This window comes from Callospermophilus lateralis, chromosome 7 (assembly GCF_048772815.1).
Source record: "Callospermophilus lateralis isolate mCalLat2 chromosome 7, mCalLat2.hap1, whole genome shotgun sequence".
In the NCBI taxonomy this organism is placed as follows: Eukaryota; Metazoa; Chordata; class Mammalia; order Rodentia; family Sciuridae; genus Callospermophilus; species Callospermophilus lateralis.
The window spans coordinates 88,133,185-88,150,388 of record NC_135311.1 but is presented as its reverse complement, the minus strand read 5'-3'; positions in this window follow the sequence as shown (position 1 = coordinate 88,150,388).

Sequence of the window (17,204 nt, the reverse complement as noted above, 5' to 3'; positions counted from 1 at the left end):
GTGACATAAGCCAGTCACAGAAGGACAAATACTAAGTGGTTCAATTTATATGAAGTATGTAAAGTAGTCAAGCACAAAGAAACAGAAAGTAGTGGGGTTGCCAGGGGCTAGGACAGAAGATGGAGCATTGCTGTTCAGTAAATGTGGCATTTTAGTCATGCGAAATGAAAATGTTTTACAGAGCTGCTTTCAACAATGTGCATATCGTTCACAATACTGTATTATACATACTTTTTTAAAAAAATTAGTTCTCATGGTTGTGTTTTTTACCCAATAAAAAAAGCATTGTGGAAAAATTATAGATATTATACTAAAGTCCTTATATTTGTGTTAGAAATGATCAAAAGATCAAAATATAAAAACAACTTCAGAAACAATAACAAAAATGTGAATATTTCAAATTCATGTCATTGGTTTAATTCACTGTTTTTTTTTTCCTGTATCTTCTTTTTCATCTTCCAAAATTGGCGTTGTAACAACTTATGATAGCTCTCATTGAAGTTGGCAGTCTTATCACACTGATCATGTGCCAAACAGTGTTTAGAGGTATCTCTATATCAATTACCTTACGTAATAATGGTAAGGTGAAGAAGTTACCTTTATCAATATAGACAATGTACTTTTTCAATTTAAAAAAAAATTATTTCTGAACCTTTGCTCAGTTTATGTCTTTTGTGCATTACAGGTTCATTTTTACACAAGGTGATAACTCCTCTTGGCCTATAAGGGAAGTCAAACATATTATCCTTCTACAAAAAAAGTGAAAGAAAAGTTAAGACCAGTTAATAGTGAATGTGGCAACTTGCCTGACATGTATTCACCATTAATGAATGATAAATTGTTTTGATAACAAATTGGCTATACTTCTCAGAAATAAATTAATTTTTAAAAATGCATTTTAATGATGAAATATCAAAATCACTCAAACCAGTTGTGTTAGCCAATATTTAAAATAGATTGGCTACGATTTTGGAACCCTGTTGCCATTCATCATAATGGAGGTTTTCTTCTAAGATGGTACAGTATTCTATATCTCAAAGCTAATTGGTGTCATTTAGCCAGTAAGCAAATTAATCCCTAGAGCAAGTCAGGCACTTCAAGAAAGCTGTGAATTGGTTCAGATTTCTCTGATAAATTACTACTTTACAAATATTTAATGGAGTTAAATAAAGAAATTCATGGATCTTACATGTATGCTTGAATATAGTTACTATCAAGATATTTGTATAGGTAATTGCTGGGAGCCATCAGCCAAGTAGGTATGACAATCTCCTTGCCAGCTTACTTCCATGCTGTCTAGTGGAAGGACTTCTGAAAGGTGACCTTGCTCAAGGACCAGGGCGGTTTAGCATAATAGGAGATTAGGGTGTTCCCCCTTTAGAATAGGGCGTATCCTGCTGCTGAGTTCCTCTTGAGTTCTTAGGGTCAGACAGTATATTTGGGGAGACAGAAGCCCATGCGGAGTGGATTTGGGCAGAGGAGTGGATTTGGGCAGAGAGTGGATTTGGGCAGAGTAGTGAATTTGGGCAGAGTGTGGATTTGGGCAGAGAACATGGATTCCCCCAGAACGTGTTTGTAGACGGCTGGTGTGAGCTCGGGAATAAAGAATTGCTGTTTGAATCTACAAGCTGTGTGGTGACTCGTGATTTGTGCCCAGCCAGACTGCGGCAAGTAATGGATTAGATTCATGGACAAAGAGAAAATACAATAAATCACCACAAACTGTCTCAAAAATTAGTCTGTTTTAGTCTTCTGTTCTTATCTCCACTACATCTAGTAACAGACTGCTGAGGCAACTCAGACTCCACTGCAGGCTCCAACTTCTCACAATGTTCTGCCCAGCCATTTGGCTTTTGTTGCAGTATCGCTGGTCTGTTGAGTTTACCAACTGTACCACCATATCCAATTTAAATATACACACAAAAGGAATATGCAAAATGAGGAGATACAGAGAAGCCAATAGAGACTGTCCCATGGCTTTTGCAGAAAACCCTGGTGATTTTCAGCTTATAGCCTTTTAGCCTGGACTGGGTCACATTGCTACTCCTAGATTCACAAATAGTTGTGAGATAGGTGTTTGCCATTTAATCACATTATTCCCTAGAACAAAGTTGAAACTTTTAGTAAAGATGAGGAAAATGGACATAAGGCAGCTGGCATTGTCTTCAAAATCATTTTGGTGCTTGACTATACAGATTTAATGCAATTCTGAGCAAAATTCCAATGACATTCCTCATAGAAATAGAAAAATCAATCATGAAATTCATCTGGAAAAATAAGAGACCCAGAATAGCTAAAGCAATCCTTATCAGGAGGAGAAAAGCAGGTGGCATCCCCATACCAGACCTTAAACTATATTGCAGTGCAATAGTAATAAAAACAGCATGGTATTGACACCAGAACAGTCTGGTAGACCAGTGGTACAGAATAGAGGACACAGAGACTAACCCAGAAAACTACAGTTATCTTGTATTTGACAAAGATGCCAAGAACATGAATTGGAGAAAAGATAGTGTCTTCAACAAATGGTGCTGGGAAAACTGGAAATCCATATACAACAAAATGAGATTAAACCCCTCTCTCTCACCATGCATAAAAAACAACTCAAAATGGATCAAGGACTTATGAATAAAACCAGAGACCCTGCGTCTAATAGAAGAAAAAGTAGGCCCTAATCTCCATCATGTGGGATTAGGCACCAACTTCCTTAATAAGACTCCTGTGGCACAAGAATTAAAATTAAGAATCAATAAATGGGATGGATTCAAAGTAAAAAGTTTCTTCGATCAAAAGAAACAATCTGTGTGGTGAATAGAAAGCCTACATCTTGGGAGAAAATCTTTACCCCTCACACATCAGATAGAGTGCTAATATCTAGGATATATAAAGAACTCAAGAAGCTAAACACCAAAAAAACAAATAACCCAATCAATAAATGGGCCAAGGACCTGAACAGACACTTCTCAGAAAATGATATACTGTCAACAAATATATGAAAAATTGTTTATCATCTCTAGCAATTAGAGAAATGCAAATCAAAACCACTCTAAGATTTCATCTCACTCCAGTCAGAATGGCAGCTATTATGCATACAAACAACAATAAGTGTTGGTGAGGATATCGAAAAAAAGGTAGGGTCATACACTGCTGGTGGGACTGCAAATTGGTGCAGCCAATATGGAAAGCAGTATGGAGATTTCTTGGAAAATTGGGAATGGAACCACCATTTGACCCAGCTATCCCTCTCTTTGATCTATATCCAAAGGACTTAAAAACAGCATACTACAGGGACAGAGCCACATCAATGTTTATAGCAGCACAATTCACAAATAGCTATCTGGAACCAACCTAGATGCCCTTAAATAGATGAATTAATTAAAAAAAATGTGGCACATATACACAATGGAATATTACTCAGCAATAAAAGAGAATAAAATCATGGCATATACAGGTAAATGGAGTTAGAAAAGATAATGCTAAGTGAAGTTAGCCAATCCCCCCAAAAATGAATGCCAATATTTTCCCTGGTATAAGGAGGCTGATTCATAGTGGATAGGGAGAGGAAGCATGAGAGGAATAGAGGAAGGGAGGGGGCATAGGATTATTAATGATGGTGGAATGTGAGGATCATTACTATCCAAAGTACAGGTATGAAGACATGAATTGGTATGAATATACTTTGTATGCAACCAGAGATATGAAAAATTGTGTTCTATATGTGTAATAAGAATTGTAATACATTCTGCTGTCATATATAAATTAAAAAATCATTTTGGTGCTTGAATAAAAATGTTTTGGCACTTATTTGTATATTACCGGTGACTGACAAATGAAGGATATTTTCATTCTTCATTTTATAAACTAAAGATAACTTGCGATTGTAACCCACAGAGTGCAAATTATTTGAAATATAATTTGTGCCTACTGTTAATGCTTTCTGTAAGTAAAATCATTAAATCAATAGTGTATGGCCCAATATTATAAATAAGAATATCCTGATTTAATGTTAAATACTTGAAAGCCCCACATGTGCTTAATTAGATTAGAATAGATATTGAAATTAATGCTTGCAATTTACATTGTTTTCCAGATCAGGAGCCCTTTGAACAGCCTAAATTCTCCTTTATAGCTATAGATGTCTCACATGTGAATGAGAATACCTGTTAGTAAGAGAGCATGTAAACCACTATACTTCCATGGAGCTTCCTACTTGTAAAAGTAATAATAAGTGATTATGTCATTTAGGTTAGATACATATAGAAAGAGGAGGCAAATGGGCCAGTGAGTGTATTTTTTTTAAGTAGAAAGAAAATCAAGAATTTGAAGCATTCAGTACAATAACAAAAAAATGAAAATGTCTTTTACTATTCTTATCAAGTTTTGAAATATAATCTATAGACATTACCCCAAGAATTGCTGAAAAATTGATTTCTTAAATTTACAAGATGTTACATTAACACTCAAGTTGACTTACTGGCTTATGTAATAATAATAAGCTAGGTAATAATATGAACAAAATTTTGATGTTTCAAGAAGGGGAACAAGGTCTGATGAGTTATGCTGCGAATAGAAATTGTTATATGACATTTGCTATATGAGTTTACAGACCAAAGGCAGATGAAATCTGTTTGAAACAACACAGTTTGTTCAGTTTGCATATGTGGGTGATAACTGTTTCTTCTTGACTAGCATTTACATTTCCAAGTAACTTTATTTCTGAAATACATACAAACTTAGACGTTTAACCACCAAGTTTCATGTTATCAAAGTTTATGTCAGCAATTGTTTATTTGACCTTCGCTAAATTTTTTAAATTATTTAAATTAAATTTATTTTAACCAATACATAAAAACTTAATAACTGAACATATTAATGGGGTAATATGCTGTTTTGATAAATTTATACATTGTATAATGCTTAAATCAGGTTAAACATATCTGTCTCCTCAAACATTTGTCATTTCTCTATGATGAAAGCATTCAAATTTCTTTCTTCTTTTGAAATTTGTGGTGCATTGTTTGCTACAGTAACCCTACTGTGCAATAGCACACCAGGGTGTCTCACTACTATCTAGCTGTAACGTAGTACCATTGATCAACCTTCCCCCATCTTCCCTCCCCACTCCTCTGCCCAGTCTCTGGCAACCACCATTCTGCTCTCAACTTCTGTGACATCAACTTTCTTAGATTCCACATATGAATGAGATCATGCAGTACTTGTCTTTCTTTACCTGGATTAATTCATTTAAAGATCTCTTCTTCTATTCATGTTGCCATAAATAACAGGATTGCATCCATTTTTACAGCCAAATAGTATTCTGTTGTGTTAATGTATCACATTTGTTTTATCCATATGTTAGTGGCACTCAGGTTGTTTCCATTTCTTAGCTATTGTGAATAATACTGCAGTGAAAGTTGGGGTGCAGATTTCTCTTCGATGTATTGATTCATTGGCTTTGTTTATATTTCCAGTAATGGAATTGCTGGATCTTGTAGTACCTGCTTTTAATTTTGAGGGGAATCTTCATAATTTTTTAAATAATGGCTCTGCTGTACTGATTTATATTCCCACCAACAGTATATAAGCGTTCCCTTTTTGTCAGATCCTTGCAGTACTTGTTATCTTTAGTCTTTTTGATAATAGCTATTATTACTAGGGTGAAGTATCTCATTACAGTTTTGATTTACATTTTCCTGAAGTTAGTGATGTTGAATTATTTTTCATATTCCTTTTTGGCCATTTGTATGCTGAGACATGTCTACTTAGGTCTATTGACTATTTTTTAATCAAATTATCATTTAAGTGACTTTGATTGACATTGAGGCTACACTGGTGATTGTGGCTCAGTTTCTACTCCCAAGGAGTTGGTAGTGGTCTGGTGAATATCAAAGATAATTCATAGTAACCAGGATCTCCAATTCCTGAGGCCAGCATTCACACTGCATTCTAAGTGAAAGATGCTTCCCCATGTTGTTATAAAGAGAAGTCTTGGGCTGGAGATGTAGCTCACTTGGCAAAGTGCTTGCCTCACATGCACAAGACCCTGGGTTCAATTCTTAGCAACACACACACACACACACACACACACACACACACACAAGTCTCTGGGTTAACCAAGTTTACATTACAATATTTCCTTTTCAAACATGATTAGAAAATGAGATTTTTCTCAAGGAGAAAAATGTTACCTCATAATGTTTTTAGGACTAAAAAGATATAGGTATTATATAAGTAAATAAATTGTAGTTATTAAATAAGTGTTTTTCAATTCAATTGATTAACAGTATGGATTCTGGAGCCAGATGGCCTGAATTCAAATTTAGTCTCTGTCACTTTCTTGGTGTGAGTGACTAGAAGGAAGGTACTTCTTCCTTTGTAAAATGCTGACCTCATTAACCTTCACAGGGTTATAGTGAGAAGTTAATGAAATATTTAATTCATGTAATCATACATTTTGAATAAATTTTGGGTAATAGCTGATTCACTAAGGCTGGATTATTGGGACTCATGCTCCATTTTATTGGGTAGTTTCTGATGGACATTTTCAAAACATTTTTATACATTTTCCTTGCTTTTTAAATAAAACAAATTAAGTATAATTAATTTTTTTTATTTTTAAGTATCCTCATTATAAACCTTGACATTATACTACAGTAAAATTAGCTCACAATTAATTAGAGCTTACTGATCATTAACTATTCTTGTAAGCATTTTGCATGTATAAATTCATAATTCTCATTACAAAGTTTTATATTCTGAGATTTAGAGATTTTGGTTTTGTTTTCTTATTGGCTTCCTTGAATAGTCAGTGGTGATTCAGAATTAGTTTCTCAATAATATAAGCAACATTAATATATTTAGTATTTTGCAATTGACACGCCTAAGCTCACAGTACCATTGGACATTAGTATTTCTCAATTTTTTCAAGACTTTGTTACTCTCAGTAGAAAGGGCAGTTATATTATGACCCAAAGAGTTACCTTTATCCCACCACAACTGTAGCTATTTGATTTACCTTCTAATTGAATCATTACATGTGATACTTGAAAAATTGTGATCAGCTAATGCAATACTTTAAAAAAAATCATGTCTGTCAAAAATCTTTTAAGATCGATCTAAAATTCCAATGTAATAAAGAAACTGAGAGTTAGGATATTATTTTAAAACAGGATTGTATATAAAAAATCTTGCCATAAACCCACACCAGAGTCGGCCTGTCTCACACCTCAATCCAAAGTGACAGACGAAAGCCCAGAAAACAGTACTTCCTCTTGTCAGTAATCAGACCACAAAACCTCATTTAACAAAATAATTAACCTTTAGCACAGAAGCCTAATTGAGACACAATCTGTTTTATATTTTTGCTACAGCTGTCATTTAAAAAAGTACCATGAATTGGATAGCTTAAACAAAGAAATTTATTTTCTCCCAGTTCTGCTTGCTGGAAGTCCAAGATCAAGGTTCTGTTTGTTTGGTTTCTCCTGAAGCCTCCCTCCTTGGCTTGCATGTAGCTTCTCTTTATGGCCTCATGTGGTCTTTTCTGTGTGTATACATGCCCCCTGATCTGTGTCCGAATTTTCTCTTTATAAATATACTAATCAGATTGGATTACAGCACACCATAACAGACTTGTTTTTTTATTATTTATTAAAAAAATGACAGAGGAATGCATTACAATTCTTATAAGAATTGTAATGCATTCCGCTATCATTTTTCATATCTCTGTATATAAGCCTTGTTTTTATCGTGTATTTAAAAGTTCTACCTCAAAATATTTCATTCCAAATTCACGTTCTGAAGTGCTAGGGGTCAAGGCTCCATATTGGAATGTAGGGAGGGCACAATTTACCTTATAGCCCAATCTAGATTGGATCACTTTTTTTCAAACTCCTGATTACTAGATATGAGACTTTAGTTAAAATGAACCAAATAAGTAGTAAGAAGAACTGTCGTGTTTAGTAATAGGTAATGATTTTCTGATCAAGAACCTGCTTATTATTTTAACAAATGTAGAAAGCAACTTATTTAAGTACAAGATTTAAAAAGTCTTTGTTTAGTGATGAGAGATATTTTAGATTAGGCCACTAAACTGATATGTAATTTCTTATTTATTTGTCTGTTTATGTAACTTTATACTTTACAAATGCCTATTTACATAATGATGGCAGTGTAGTAGCAGATGTGATTCTAGGCCAAAGGTTAATAAATCATACATTTCCCATTCAATGCTAGCAAAGTAAGTTCTGGTTGATTATATTTAGAGTCTTCTAAGTAAAATAATATTGCTAAAAAGATGATAAAAGAAAGTATACACAAGAAACAAGGGTTGTTTTATTTGTGATCATTTTTGTCTTCTGACTTTTCTATTGGAATTGAGCAGGATTTTAAAGGGAAAATAATGTTTTCTGTTTCTCTTCTATATTTTCAGATAGATAGACTCTTGTTGGAAGCATTCATAATATATATTGTTTTAGAAATTCGGTTATCAGTTTTCTTTGGTGCATATTGCAGTGTTCAATATTATAGTGCCACCAGGCAAATATTCCTCAATTCATTTTGTGAAATATCTGATTGAGTCACAAATGTTCAACTATATGCACTTATATGTACAACTGGGCTTTTGTTCATTCAGTATCCACTCAGCTGCTATTTTCAGAAGGATTAATGTGCCAGAAATAGTGCTAAGCACCACCCCTTGTTGTTTTATTATTTTTTACATAATTTCCCTAAGCAAACTCCAATTTATCTTGTCCACGTTGGACAGTAATTCCAGTTTTTACAAGTAGTTTTTCCCCAAGATTATGTTAATTTCATGGTCCTCAAATATTGGTATTTCACAGACCAATGATATGGCTTTTAAACTAGGATATACTTTTATTAAAGCAGTAATGATAAATTTACTATCTATTATCAAAACCATTTTATGAGAAGGAACATCTTAATAGCAAAAAAGATGTTTCAATGAAACACATGGTAAGTTGCTTATTATTCTCATTTCCCAAGTGAAAATTTTGTAATCAAACTTTGGGAGTCACTGATCTATAAAACAGAAAAGGGAAAGAAAAACCATAAATAATGAGAATACTAATTTGAAATCCATATATAGAATAGCTCCTTTCTTCTTAACATGTCAATACTTTTGTAATTAAAACCTCAGAATAGATTGTTGTGAATATTTGAAAGAATGACATTTAGTTCATTTAATAAATATAGATAAGTAGAAAAAAATTCTTTTTTAAAAATTGTCAGATCATCTACTCATGGCTTTAATATTCCAACAAGGCTCTTCATTTAACAAAATTTATAACATAAACATTTCTCTAAACATTAAAAAGTAGACTCTCAAAAGGGTTTTTCCATTGCACAGAAACTTCAGATCCTAAAGGTTGATCAATGTTGATAAATGCATATGATTTTCATGATAGTAGAGTTAAACAGTTATAGTGACAAGCACCAAAAATTACTACATGCTCCTTTTCTATATCTTAATTATTTAAAAAAGTAGATGAAAGAGGAAAGGAAAAGAAGAGAAGGAAAAAGAAAGGAAAAGACAAGATGTCAATATTCAACTAGAAGCAAAATCACAATGATTCATTATGTGTAGAAACCCACAGTCAGTTATAAACCTCAAATTTGATCCTTTAACATGTGTGTTTGTGTGTGTGTGTGCGCACGCGTGCACAGGGGTGAACACACACCCGTGTGTGCTTCTGGTTACTAACCTAAATTCACACTGACCTAATTTCCTCACAAGCATTTCTTTATTACTAATGGTGATAAATATTCTTGAGATATGATTACCCTATGATTAATCTGAAAGACTGAAAGCATAATAATATTTAAAGTATAATGACTAATCCAGAATATTGTAATTATATGAGACAACAATTTACTGGAAGCTTAATAGAACTGTCTTATGAATAGATGATTTTATGTAAAGAATTACCAGTGATTCTAGATATTTCTTATGCAAAGGGTTCTTTCAGAATGACATAGTAATCATATAAAGACTATTAGAGGGTTATCTATGTTGTTCAATTTGAAAAGTACTGTGAAGACCCCCCCAAAGATCCTTTATCTAAGTGCTGTGGTTCTGACCACCACAAGTAAAATGTGTGCTATGTTTTCCCTCTGATGTATCTTGTATGTATAAAATATTGTAAGGGACACCATTGAATCAATTCACCAGAAACGTTATTATCTTACCTAAGTCTGCAGAGAATGTTGACAGGATAAAGGACGTGATGAAAATTAACAGAAGGAGACTGGAGGGCTCATGTAGACAGATTTTCTTCCTGTTTAAAAAGTTTGCCTTGGAATAGTCGTGCTGAAATAATCAGGTTGGCCATGCTATCTTTCAGACTGTTACTTTGTTTCAGGGCCTTCACCAGAGTCACAGGCTTATTTATCTCCTTGCTTGCTCATAGAACATTTCTGCCAAGTGAAATAAATTATTTTGATTTATTAATATTGGAGAATTACAGAAATCTCTTACTTTAAAATCTATATGCTTCTTTATTGATTCTTCCCAATGTGCCTCATGGCAGCTATTTTTCAACTCATCACTATTATACTAATGGTATGGGCACTTAATGGCTTTTACTTGAGCCTCAAGTACTAATATAAATGCTTAGCAATATTATTCTAATATAGTACAAAAAAGTCAGGGCTAATAGAGGTCTTATAGTGTAGATATTTTAGAATCAGTAAAATGTGAATGCTGTCTTCCCTGCTTCCTCTCTTTGCCATTCCAGGCAACTCATGTGTTTAGCATTTCTAAGGCTAGTTTATAATATTTTTAAAATAATGGCAGTATCTTAAATAATTTCTATTAGCTCCTGTTGCTTTCTTCCAAAATATATTATCATGAATTTGTTTAAAAATATGTTGTTTTCATTATTGTCAGCATGAAACACTAAATACTCTAAATATCCTAAATACCCTCCTGTCCCATGAAAACAACTTAAAAAATGGATAAAATATAAATTAAATTTCTTTAAATGTGTTACTGCACTGGCTAGAAAATGAAAAAGTAGCCAAAACTTAAATCAGCATAAACCCCCTAGAAGGTGGATAAGAATTGAAGATAGAATTTATCCTAAGGGTATCTGATAAATCCTTGGGACTGGTAACTCATATTTTAGTGACTGCAAGTCATCCCTCAGTCAGGAAATGAAGATTAGATATTCTTTGGAGCAAAATACAACCCAATGAGGGCCTCAAAGAATCCTTAAAAATAAATATCCAAGAAGATCTTATATTAAAACCACAAAATACACAAAGAAGCCTGAAATCATAAGAAACCTATTGCTGTATATCAGAGTCAGCAGAAATAAGAATCTGAAGAATCATATCACAAATTTTTAAGATACTGGAATTTTCTAAAATGTATATGTTTCAAGAAATATGGATGGAAATGTGAGATAAAAGGACAGGATTCTATAAAACTAATGAGGTTGATTTGCCAAAAGAGGATAGACAGAATTAAAGAAGCCAACCAGGCATGATGTCACATCTGAAATTACAAGAGCAGGGCTAGGGAACTTTGACCCTGCATGTTCAAGGGAACCTAGAAAAGGAGAGTTCACAGGACACTGAGAGAGTTATCTCTGCAGCTGTAGCAAAGGAGCCATCAGTGTTGGAAATAGCACATTGAACTAGCTATGGGGTACAACTATTCACATTTAATTCTCCATCTACCAAAGGCATCTTTCAATAAGAGATGTGACATGTGGACATTTTTAGATGAACAACAATTGAGATGGTTTAAAAATTGCCTGAAATTTTAATTGCCTTTAAATTAAAAGAAAAAATTAAAGGATGATGTTCAAAATTAAGGTAAGTGATAAAAAATAGAAGATACAATAAAAAACATTAAGCAAATATTAAATATATGGATATATCAAGACACAGAAATCATTATTTATGAAGTACAAACCATAAAAATTAGAATGAAAAAGGAAAAAATCATACTTCCAAAGAAGGAAAGAAAGGTAAAAGAGAAAATGTATGAAAGTAGAAAGCATAAAATAAGATAGTAGACATAAATCCAAACTATTATTAATAAACCTGACAAATTACATTCTGCTTAAATCTGAGTGTTTTATTTAAATGCTGGATTTAAAATATCCATCAATACTTTCTTTCCAAGAGACGTAGCTCAAATACGAGAAACAGAGTAACCATGCCAAAGTATGGAAAATTGTATTGTAGGCAATTCTAGAGATACTGAAATTGTATCATAGACATAATTTAAAGCAAACAGTAAGAAAACTTTTATTTATTAAGACATTAGAACTTATATATGTTAAACAATAAAGTATCAAATTATATAAAACGAAACATGACAGAACCATAGGAAAAATGGACAAATTCACCATTGTATTGGTGAAAGTATTCGCATTTCTTTCTCTACTTAATGGAAGCAAAACCAGCAATACTTGGACTAATATACATTGTTTTTAAAGCACATGTGGAATTTTACAGTCAATAAACAATGAATTCTACAAAAATGAAGATGAAACTGATGTGGGGATATAGGTCAGTTGGTAGGGTGCTTGCCTCACATGCACAAGGCCCTGGGTTGGATCCCCAGCACCACAAGAAGAAAGAAAAAAAAAAGAAAGAAAGTTAATAATGATTGGGGTAAGAAAAAGAGCTTATTAAGGAAGACCAAGATGGAGTGGGATTGGGAGAGCTGCTGTTAGTGTCGGATCAATTGTAGTTGTCAGGAGAGGTGTGATTAAAAGAGAAACCGTGAATGAAGACCCCAACCTGGTGTAGGAATTCCAGAAAGAGGCCAGTACCAGAGAAAAAGCCTGCATCAGAGGTACTTGTGTTTGTTCAAGTTCAGCCAATAGAACATTCACGGCGTGCGAACACATATGACAGGTGACAGGAGGATATGGGGAGAGGTTGCAGGCACACACTCAGGGCTCCATAGACCACCTTAAGGACTTTGGCCTTCTCTCTGAGTGACATGGGAAGTCCTAGGAGCAGTATAGTGACACAATATGACTCACAGTGTGAAAGAACCCTCTGACTGCTGAATTGAAAATAGACATAGGGAGGAGAACTGTATCAGACAGGCTGTTCATGTGCTGTAGCATTCCTTTAATGGATAATGTATTTACATACCCTCCAATTAAGCCAAAAGAGAGTAATCAAACGGAAAGGAAAGCAATCTCCTGTGGCCATGTTAGGGGAAGGAACTGGAATGAAATGCCAGGTGCAGATTTTTAAATTGGTGTGCATCTGGTGAAGTGTTATTTCCTAGTGACCTGACAAATTTTTTAGGAAAAGCAAAAAAGATGTTTTTAATGTTCCTGGAACTAGTGTACAATTATTTAATATCCTTCTGAGTAGTCCAGGCTGTTAGGATACTCATTCCATTTCAAATAGGAACTTGATTGAGTTTTTCCCAGAAACTGATCTTCTGCGTACCTGAGTCATTTTGATTCTTCTTTCTCTACTAAAAGTTTCACCTTCTCATCTTAGTATAAAATACTAAGAGTTGTGCTTTAAAAAATATCATAGAAATTATGATCCTGTTCATGGTGTCTTCTTTTTTCTCATCAATGAATCACAGCCATCAGAGAGTATTCACTTGACTAATTCTAACAGTTCATTTATTTTTAAAAAATGCTATATATTGCTCTGAGTGGTCAGCATCATATGTAACCATTCTAGAGAATTTACGAGAACATTGTGCCAGCACTCAAAAAAGCTCTTAGTGTCATCGGTGACTGAGAACCACTGCCTTGTGGGCCAAAAGACAGCTCAGAGATACTTCATGTATGGGATGTAAAAGGAGAGCAGGATGAAGGCAGAATTCCAGGGAAGCATTTGTGTGCATCTCAGAATTATGGACTATGAAGCCATCATATTCTACCATATAATTTAAATTTAGATATTTATGCATATTTTGAAAAGGTTGACATTTGTTCTTATTCACCAACTTTGCCTATTTCCCTTTGAGAAAGGAAATTATGCTTTTCTTACAAAATCATTACATTCCTTTCACATACATTTTTTTTCTCTGTGTTAAATAGAGACTCTACAGGATAGCAGTTCCTTCTCAAGAGACATAAGCCCCAGGTGAAGTTGGAGTTATATGGACATGAGTAGAACATCTGTGCTTAGGTGGGAAGATAATCAAGGATCAGAAAATCTGAGCTCAAGTCTGGCTTTGCTACAGACTTTAACTTCTTCTCAAGAGAAGAAGTGCACAGGGTCTTTATTTTTTTATTTTTTATTTTTATTTTTGTAGTTGTAGATGGAAAGAATGCCTTTATTTCATTTGTTTATTCATTTTTCTTATATGGTGCTGAGGATCAAACCCAGTGTCTCACGTATGCTAGGAAAGCACTCTACCACTGATCCACAGCCACAGCCCCTGCATAGAGTCTTTATGAGGATAAATAATATATCTAAAGATGTTTTATAACTGTAGACACATTAGCATTCATAGGGCATACATGTATTTCTAACACCATTAATTCATTAATTTGCTCAATCATTTAAAATAAGCAAGTAATCTTCTTCAGTGTTCAAGGAACTACGCTAGGTTCTATACAATAATACTACTTGGGCAATAATAACCCAGTCTAGTGTAAGATGTGTGTAGGTCCTTGTAATAGGATAGAGACTTACAGGGAAGTTGGGAAATTGGGATGAAATTGTAGAAGGCTTTTCAAACGGAGCTAGGATTCATGATCTGAGGGCCATAGTCTTCTCATTTCATAAGTATCAAACAATGAAAAGAATGATAACCAGATTATATTAATTTCTACATGGCAGGTGATCACATTGTGTTTCTATATCTTACCTTATTCCAATACCAATTTTTTAAATAAATGGCTTTAACATGTCATTAAACTTTCAAAATGGTGAATAGTTTGTATACAGTCTTTAGAAATATTATTATAGAGTAGCACTAATCTTCTTAATATAAAATACTTTTATGAAAACATGTAATTTTCTATATTTTAATTTCAGTTTTATTTTGTGTAACTAAGTTGATTCAGCACTGGGCCTTCTTCTATTTTTTAATTTTTTGATACCAGGCATTGAATTCAGGGACATATGACCACAGCCACATCCCCAGCCTTATTTTGTATTTTATTTAGAGACAGAGTCTCACTAAGTTGCTTAATGCCCTGCTTTTGCTGAGGCTGGCTTTGAACTTTTGATTTTCCTGCCTCAGCCTCCTGAGCCTCTGGGATTACAGATATGCACCACTGTGCCCAGGAAGTTCTGACTATTTTTTAATTGTTTTTCCTCATTGTCAGCTTCATTCTTGTTCTTGGAAATAAAATAAATACTTGAGTGTTTTGGATGTAATGAGTTATATCTTATTTTGCTTCATTATATTTTTGCCATTCTTTGAAAAGGTCATTCATTTTTATAGACAAATATTTCTATGAATTTATTCAGTTAATTTATATAGTTTTAAGAAATTTATTTTCTAAATATCTGAGTTTAGTGAACTAATTGGTTTGTTTTTGTTGTTGTTGTTGTTGTTTTGTGATGTAGGTAGTGAACATATTATGGAATCTTGCAAGTAAACCAATTATTTCTTAAGTATCTTCACTAAGGGAAGTACACTCCCCCTTTTTCTTACCCAGTCTGCTAATATGATTCCTTCATAAAGGTAGCAGATTTCTAGGGTGCTATTACTGTGCAATAAGTAAAAACATCCCAAAATCTTTCTTTAAAAAAATAGGAGTAAAGAAAATCAATGTAAGGCCAGATCTTGTGAATAGTGTACTTTCTGAGTTAGTGAGGAGCTTTACTTTTTCCACATTGCTATGCACATTAATTTCATAGGTTTTTCCTGAAACCATTGTTTACTACAATATCTAAAAAGGAAACTATACACCTTTCACATTCCTGTTTTGATTTGTCATTTACAAATGGTAGAAGCAATATTTTTAAGAAGTTCATGTGATACCCATCTATTTTGAATTGTTTTTCTGAAAATAATAAAATGGAAAAATGTAACATTGTGCTTGCTCTTTCCCAAAATTTGTGACATAGCAATGTAAAAACAAGTTTCTCCGCTTTAAACTACTGCTAATCCTTGTTCCATTGGTAAATGATTGTTGCCTTACACCTCAGACTTCCTGATTTGTTTCCAACTCTGATAGCACTTCACCTGTCTCCCTGTTCTGTACGGCATTTCACTCTTTCTAAGCGGGTTAGTGTGGTGCAAGTGTGGTTTCTTTTCTCAATAATCTTGCTGTTTAACTTCAGTTTGTCCTTATTAAGGATCAACTCAACATATTTGGCTGAGATAATTGGGTATTGATTATTTTTGCTCTGTCATTTGCAGTTCAAATTGGATCCTTATGAACACTTGAGACTTTTCTCAGTGACTGTTTGTATGCTTAATATGCATGCTTTCAGCACAGCCCTGGTCTGAGGTTTGGTCCACTGTGTTTCAGGCTCAACTTTCCTTAAAGAATCCCAGCAGCTCACTGATACAATAAGGCATTTTCCGCTGCTTCTTCAACTCTTTCTTCCTTTTTCTTGAATTCAAATCCAAATGAGGGATTCTGGAACTCTGGGGATGTGACTTGATTTCAGCGCTTTGTGAGAATGGATGGTCACAGCATGTTGCCCTTTAATTTTTCTCCTTGTCTGGGAAAGATATAACAGATCACTGTTATTGCTTCAAACAATCATTAAGCAATCTTATACTTCCTTTTTTTTAAATATCGATGCTTAGGTTCATTTATACACACACACATATGTATATATATGTATGTGTGTGTGTGTGTGTGTGTGTGTGTGTGTGTATATATTCACCCAGTTATGTGCTTGGTAGGGGCTTCTACACATGCTATGCTGTCTAATGCTGTAGTCACAGTGCTTGTTGAAAATTGAAATAAATTGAGATTCAGTAAAACTGTAAAAACTCTGAGGTTCAGTTTCTTAGTCATTCTAACCACATTTCACATGCCCAGTAGCTGCTATGGCTAGCACGGGTATTGAACAGCACAGATACTAAACATTTCAGCATCACAGAAAACTCTGTTGCCTGTCCTACATAATAGTTAATAGCTCTAGAGTCAGATCGATTGGATTTAAATCCTGACTTGTACACACTCCCTATATGATCCCAAGCAAATCACTTACCATCTCTGAGACTTGGATTAATTAGAGATAAAATAATGATGACATAGAAAATCATGGGCTGGGGT